At 37.1% G+C, this 7500-nt stretch overlaps 1 protein-coding gene across 11 annotated transcripts in view; it reads left to right on the plus strand.

Annotated features, from left to right (window-relative positions):
• The window catches only part of LOC135195630 (transcription factor 12-like), a 642011-nt gene that overhangs the window by 339907 nt on the left and 294604 nt on the right, over positions 1–7500 (plus strand). The window lies entirely within an intron of this gene.

Raw genomic sequence — 7500 nt, forward strand, 5'->3', positions numbered from 1 at the left:
TGCTAGGTGACCAATTGGTTCTTAGCCACGTAAAAATATGTAATCCTTCGGGCCAGCCCTAGGAGAGCTGTCAATCAGGCCTGTGGTCTGGTAGAACTAAGATATCTATACTTAACACACCTGGAATCCGTTACCATCATCATCCTTTTCAGCTTTCAGCCTCCACAAAACGAACACATTCGAAGTTAAGCGATTGCATATGTATATATATATATATATATATATATATATATATATATAGATATATATATATATATATATATATATATATATATATATTATATATATATATATGACAAGACAAGAAAGAATTCTCTTGGTCAACTGCGTTGAGTGTAGAGAAGAAAGGCGAGCTCCTGTGGTGACTTATTTAAACATTCTACTTGGGTAGGAAATCTTAAGATTTGATAGTCTTCTTGTGTGAGAGGGCATGGGGTTTTGGGGGGGGGGGGAGAGCTAACCGTATCAAATTATGCAGACGGAATCAAAGCGAACTGGTTAGAAATGATTAGCACAGATATTAAAACCTGAAGGCTTTGCTCTGCAGTGTCACCTATTTGGATCGCAAAATTTCGGATATCACAAACCACCTTCATTGGTCAACCAACCAAGTGTCCCTTTATTCCCAGAAGTATTATTCCTGTATCTCCCGAATCTAAACACTTGTTAACAGTGAGGAGTCATTGAACTTGTTGGTGAAATTGACTTACAAATGGATACTGGAGTCTTTGCATTATCCTGCTAACAAATAGAAAACAAGTTTAAAAAAAAAAAAAGTAGTTTTTATCGCTGATGTAATAAGTTCCTGGATATCCTTTTGGTGGAGCAAAGATGCAGTGCCACCGATCATTTCAGCTACCCCACAAAGGCGGGGGGGTTCCAACTCGTTTTGGGGCCTCGTATCCTATTCCAGTTAGATCTGGCATGCTTTCAGTAACCGTGGCCAACTATGTGCTAATCCACAGCAAGACAGTGCCGAGACTAAGAAATTCGGTGAACAGGTAATTGACGGGTCTCTCTCTCTCTCTCTCTCTCTCTCTCTCTCTCTCTCTCTCTCTCTCTCTCTCTCTCTCTGTGCACACACACACACACACGTAAAACACTTGTTCATTTGACGTCTGTTCACACTGGGAAAAACGTATATTTATTTATTATATTCAAAACCATAAAAACTGGATTTCTTCGATAAAAATATATATATGTGTGTGTGTTTATGTATGTATGTGTGTATGTTTGTGTGTGTACGCACGCTCCCTTGTATGCGGGTGTGTATACATACAAGCATGTTGAGATGCTTGGAAAGAGGCAGTGCCATGTGAAGGTCGTCCCACAAAGTCGGCACTTTTTTTGTCTTTTTAGTAAAGTACTCTCTTTTACTCGAAGTGGCTGTAGTGTAAACTAAATGAGGGAAACGTGTAAAAATATAACGAAGACGCAAATAGGTTAGCCAATTAAGCTAATATTTGTAAGCCACCGTGCATGTAGGTCAACGGTGTTAGTACGCAAACATCAACAGAGTTTTCAAGCAAAGAGAGAAATTTTATCGAAGTATGTATATTATATGTATATTATTTATTATTCAGTAGATTAAGATTAAACCTATTCATATGGAACAATCCCATAGGGGCCATTGACCTGAAATTCAAGCAGTAAAGTGAAATGCAAAAAGAAGAGATTTCACTTATTAAAATAAAGATAAATTGGTCAACAGATAAAATTCTATCACAACGCAAGAATAATACTATTTTGTGTATATAGCTAGAACAACATGGAATTCTTTTAGGTATTTATGTAAGAGGTGGACTTTGGACTTTGCTTAAGAAAATGAACGTCTTTTGGGCTGTTCTGCATTCAGGATTTTTGATGGCCCTACGTTAACTCTAATTTTAAAAAGGTCTCAGCAAGTATAACATGCAGGAGGAGGATTCCTCAGCGTTTGCGTCTCGAAAATTAATAACGAAAGGATAGACGTCGCTTGGTAAGGCAACATTAAGTAAACAAGTAAACAGAACAAGGGAAGTATGAAATTTTCCAAAATACTTACTGTCATCTAGTGTTAGATACGTAATATAGATACTTGTTCGGTACTTGCATGCACCTGTACCCGTATGACATATATATAATGTTTGTATGTATTTATATGTATATATATATCTATATCTATATATATATATATATATATATATATATATATATATGAGAGAGAGAGAGAGAGAGATTGTTCAAAGTAGAAGCATTTAGATACTACATTTAAGAAATGAAAATGTCTACGTTATCGTGTGTCTGAAAATTTAGTTAGCAAGGATGTTTTTGTCATTTTCGCACCTCATCAAATGGCAGCAGTATCGTTTAAACGAACAGACAAAACTGAAAAGCAAACGCGAAAAATAATAAAAGAACCGCCTTATTACAGAGTAGGTAGGCTGTTTTGAGAGAGCGAAGGAGGGAAGGGGGCTCATCATATATCTGTAGAAGGTAAATAGACTGTGGGTAGGGCTGTGAGGCTATGCTACCACGCCATGATGTTCACGCCACACACACATCCCTTTCGGTCATAAGGTTAAATGGGAGCCAAATTTTAGTGGGACTCGTCACGCTAGATCATATCCGCCTCAACAGCATCGCACGCTCTCTCTCTCTCTCTCTCTCTCTCTCTCTCTCTCTCTCTCTCTCTCTCTCTCTCTCTCTCTCTCTCTCATGTACACACAGACTCACACCGCTCACACACGCGGGCACCGTAAATAACAAATGACTAATAATATAGTTTTTTTTTCCTGTAACGTGTGGTTTCCTTCTTGCTTACTCTGTTGACATAACTCCTTTGGGTTAATAGTAATAATAATAATAATAATAACAATTTTAAGCACTCGCGTGAAGCAAAAAAAAATTTGTATTTACGTTATGGAATCGGTCAAGTTTAATGAAATTATCTTTGATAAGGGAAGTATCACCTTTATTTTAGGTCTTCATTATGACTATGAAACGTATGATAATATATATATATATATATATATATATAAATATACATACCATATATATATATATATATATATATATATATATAAAATATATATATATATATATATATATATATAAAAGGAAACTCGTGAACGCAGACCAGAGAGCTGTCGTGTAGAAGTCTCTTATTTTTCTTCGTTTACCCAAGTAGCGAAGCATCGTGATCGAAGTGTCTCCTTTTGGGTGATTGTCGTCTGTGCGCTCGTCATCTCTTTTGGGGAAAGGATGAAGATTAAAGGGTTTTCGCGCGCGCGCGCGACCGCGCGGTTCTGGATGGGACGAGGCCACAGATTGCGGTAAGAGGGTTATAAGTGTCAAAGGTTATGAAGTTCGGTCAGGTATTAGGGGCGGTGATCCGTCAGAAGTTGATGAAAAGACAAGAAGCCGCCTCCATAATGCAGTCAACCTGTACGTTATTATGGCGGTGTGTGTGTGTGTGTGTGTGTGTATGTGGTGTGGTCTTCCGCTTTAGGGAATTTGCTTCGGTTCCTGCTGCTGTTCGGCTGAACAAAAGGAGGCAGCGCGGTAGGCCAGTCAGCCCTCATTTAGGGCCTTCTCTTCGGGTAGGGGTCGGGACTGGGGAAGGTGGTTTTGTTTGTATGTAGGTTTTGTGTTCTTGAAATCAGTTGCAGCCATAAATTAGTATTAATGCGCATGTTTTTTTTGTTCGGAAGTATATACATCCACAGCACAACATGCTTACGCCTATAAATGTAGAAATATTTAGTTCAGTAGATAATTATTTTTAACGCGTTCAGTTATGAAAATACGTGTGACGTATTTACACGTTTATGATGTACGTATAAATTTATATACGTACTAGTGCAAAGTAATTGAAGCCATATCTCTTGAGAACGAAATCCATAATTCATTCACTAAGTGTTATTATCTTAACATGTTCTTTTTTTTCCTGTGAAACAAACAGTTCCTCTTAGAATTATTTCCTGTGAAACAAACAGTACCTCTTAGAATTATTTTTCCTGTGAAACAAACAGTACCTCTTAGAATTAATAAAGAAATGTTGAAACAGTAATTGACTACATGAAATGAGAATGTATTTCTCTTGAAGCTCAGAATATATATAACCTAACCTAACCTAACCTAACGGATTTGAAAGGATCCATGGGTTCGCGCCCTGGTCCAGGCAAGTCTATTATCGAGAAAAATTCCCCTTCGGTTAAGCATATATGAAAATATATTAATTCCGAGGTAGAGTGAATTAGATATTAAAGGACATTGTAGCTCGATAGATATATATATATATATATATATATATCTATATATATATATTATATATATATATAATATAGTATATATATATAAAAGTGTGTGTGTTTTTTATGCATGCACTCATGTATGATGTATATTATATTAGTTCTCATAATATATGTAAACCTTCCTTCATCGCTTCCGCGTAAGAGGCAGGTCAATTGTGACCCGATAAATATTTACACCTGGGTAAACTGGGAGTTTCACGGAAAGGTTCTATATTGACAGTCATTCTATGGGGATGAGACCGCACATTACCATGGCAGGTAATTGGACACGGCAGATTGATTAAGGCTGTCGTCTTGAAATGACGTCGGTCAGTTTGGTATCCACCACCCGTCATTAGGGTTTTATTGGACGAACTCATTTTGATGGCATCTTGCCAGCGCGATTGTAAATTAGCGGCCAGGTCTCGTACGAGCCTCCGAAAATTCAGGTCTCCACCTATTTACTTGACTTTTTTTTTTTTTTTTTTTTTTTTTTTTTTTTTTTTAAAGGTTAACATGCAATAAAATATTCTCGTGAAGTCAGATCTGGATAAAGATCTCCTTTCTGGAAACTTTCATTAGAATAGCAATCGTAGTCAGGCGATATATGTAGGCATACAATAATTGTTTGGGAGGAATTTTTTCTTTACCCGAAAGTTATTAGGATTTGTTATATTTTCATTGTAAAACGTATACTGCACACTTATTTTTTTCCATCTCCAAATATTTAGTGTTAAGACTTGTGAAATCCTTCAGCCAGGTGAAACAAATAAGGATAAATTTTATGTGATTAGTTGAGTAGTTATATTTTTTTAATTATTATTGTTTTACTGCCAGTGTATAGTTGGTAGGCGTAATCTTAAATTAGGCGTTTTGTTTACCACTCATTTCTTAAGCTTTTTTTTCAGTACTCATTTATATACAAAAGGTATAAAGTTTTCGGTCTAGCTTTTCGATATATGGTAGATAGTTCTCATCAGTTTCTTTTAACTCACATTTTAAATGCCTTTTAATTTCTGTGAACTGCGTATTCAGTGTGTTTTAAAAATGAAATTATTTTCAGCACAGCTTTGCGCTTTGGAATTCACCCCCACGAAGAATTCGCCCTTACTGTGATCCCTTGTAACTATCTCAAAATATTTCCCTGCGGCAACAGTTGACTGAAACTGTATTCAGAACTAATATAAAGTATATTTTAACTGATATGGTTGATGATTTGAATTAAACATTTCAGCATTTGCATCACTGTGGCTTTGCATTAAACATACTCTTCAGTAATTGACTTGGAGGTTAAATCGCCTTTTCGAATATTCACTTACTGCGTTTTACATTCAGGTACGGCTTGCATAAAACATCAAATCCCCATTTAACTTGTGAATTAAATATAGACTGACGTTCTTTGGGCATCCCTTTAAAAAATTGCGTTGTGAGGGGCGGGCGCCGCTTGGCGTCAGGTATGTTTATTATTTGTTCTATCAATAAAGAGACAGTGTTCTTTTAATAATGTTTTTTTCTCAATGTTGTCGTTTCTTCGTTCCATGTAAACTTAAGGGTGTTGTCCTATTCCAGGAAAGTAATTGCCCATTACTGATAGTAATAGAAATGATAATGATAAAATTCGACATCTTGCAGTTATAAACAATGCCGCTTACCGTGCTAGTATAGCAGGTATTTCGGTTCGATTTGTGTTCACCTTAAGTCGCACAAAATTGTTATCTGTCTTGTTTATCAAAACGTTGGATTTTATAGTGAGCGCCGTTGGAAAGAAGCGTAGAAAGATTTCTCTGAGATTTGGTCTTTTCAGTTTGTGAGGCTGTTTGCCACAGTAGCTCATCGTATTGTCAGGATGCACTGGCGTTGGACTTCATATCTTCAAATATCAAAGCATTTCATGTGTGTCCTTAATTTAACTGCTTGCGTGTTTTCGTAACCCATTCTATTGTAAAGTGACCTTGTAGTAACATTTCATTCCATTGAATGGGTGAAAATTTATACATGACTGGATTTCACGTCGACCTGGATCTAATAAGAGCGTCACTTCTCAAGCCAAAAGTTGGTTGTGGCAAATGATTAACGGATGCTCGCTGATTTAAACGGACAAAAGCCACGGTTTAAGATCATGTGAATATTAGTAGTGCGTGTCATTATCATTATCGCGGCGACAACAGTAGGAAGAGTTATGGCCTGGGGAACAATTCATTGAGGCCTCACCGTTCAGTTAAAGGAAATGCGTATGGGTTCTGCGGTTATGGTGATAATGGAGATCGTGTATTGATGCCTCTCTCTCTCTCTCTCTCTCTCTCTCTCTCTCTCTCTCTCTCTCTCTCTTCTTCTTCTTCTTCTTCTTCTTCTCGGTCGTGGTCTTAATCCGTAAAACCACATCGTCATAAAATAGTTTGACTCGACCAGTGTTACTGGATCCTTCTCTCCAGTTCTTCAAGTTCCCTGATCTGACTATTCCAACTAGCCTACTAAACGAGGTCTTGCCATATTCTAAGAAGTGTTTTGATTCATGTATGAGAGTCAGGATGAAGATGATTTCATTCGTCTAATTTCTTTTGCATTGTGTTTGATCATTCAGAAATTCATATATATCATTTTGAAGTAGAATTATTTTTATTGCAAAGCCTGTGTGTGGCCTTACTTTCTCGCGTGTATATGTAAATTTTTTTAATGGTGTATATCGTTCCTGTTGTGTTTCTTGATGATGTTAAACATTAACCATCCCGTTTCACCAGCAGTCTGGTGCTCGTAGCTCGAATTTCCTTCTGATTAGTCACAAGACTGTGACTGTCCGTATTTCTTTGAAACGTTTTGGGTATTTTTCTTGAGAGCTGTATTGCTCATACAGTATATCGTCGGCCTTCAGTGCGAGTGCCCCAAGAAATGTTTGCGTGGTACTTGCATTTGTAGAGCATAAGCATCCGCATTCTGGCCAGTTCCATGTACATTGCATTTGCGTTTTAGTATATGCAAGATATGGAATGCTCTTCCGCTCGTCATGCAGTAATAGTTGGTGCCAATGGTCGTAAGTTTAAGAGGGCTATAATATTACTTGCATCATTGTTTTAGGTTTAAGACTTATGTTGCTGTTATTGTGTATATCTGTTTTCGATCCATTTTTATTCTGTTATTAAAGGCAAGAAAGAAGGTGCCGGCCTCCCAACTTGACAGCCCTCCGGTCCCGTAGGGTGGTTAGTGCCGTCAGTGGACATTATGCTGTGCA

This window comes from Macrobrachium nipponense, chromosome 16, assembly GCF_015104395.2.
Source record: "Macrobrachium nipponense isolate FS-2020 chromosome 16, ASM1510439v2, whole genome shotgun sequence".
NCBI classification, from domain to species: domain Eukaryota; kingdom Metazoa; phylum Arthropoda; class Malacostraca; order Decapoda; family Palaemonidae; genus Macrobrachium; species Macrobrachium nipponense.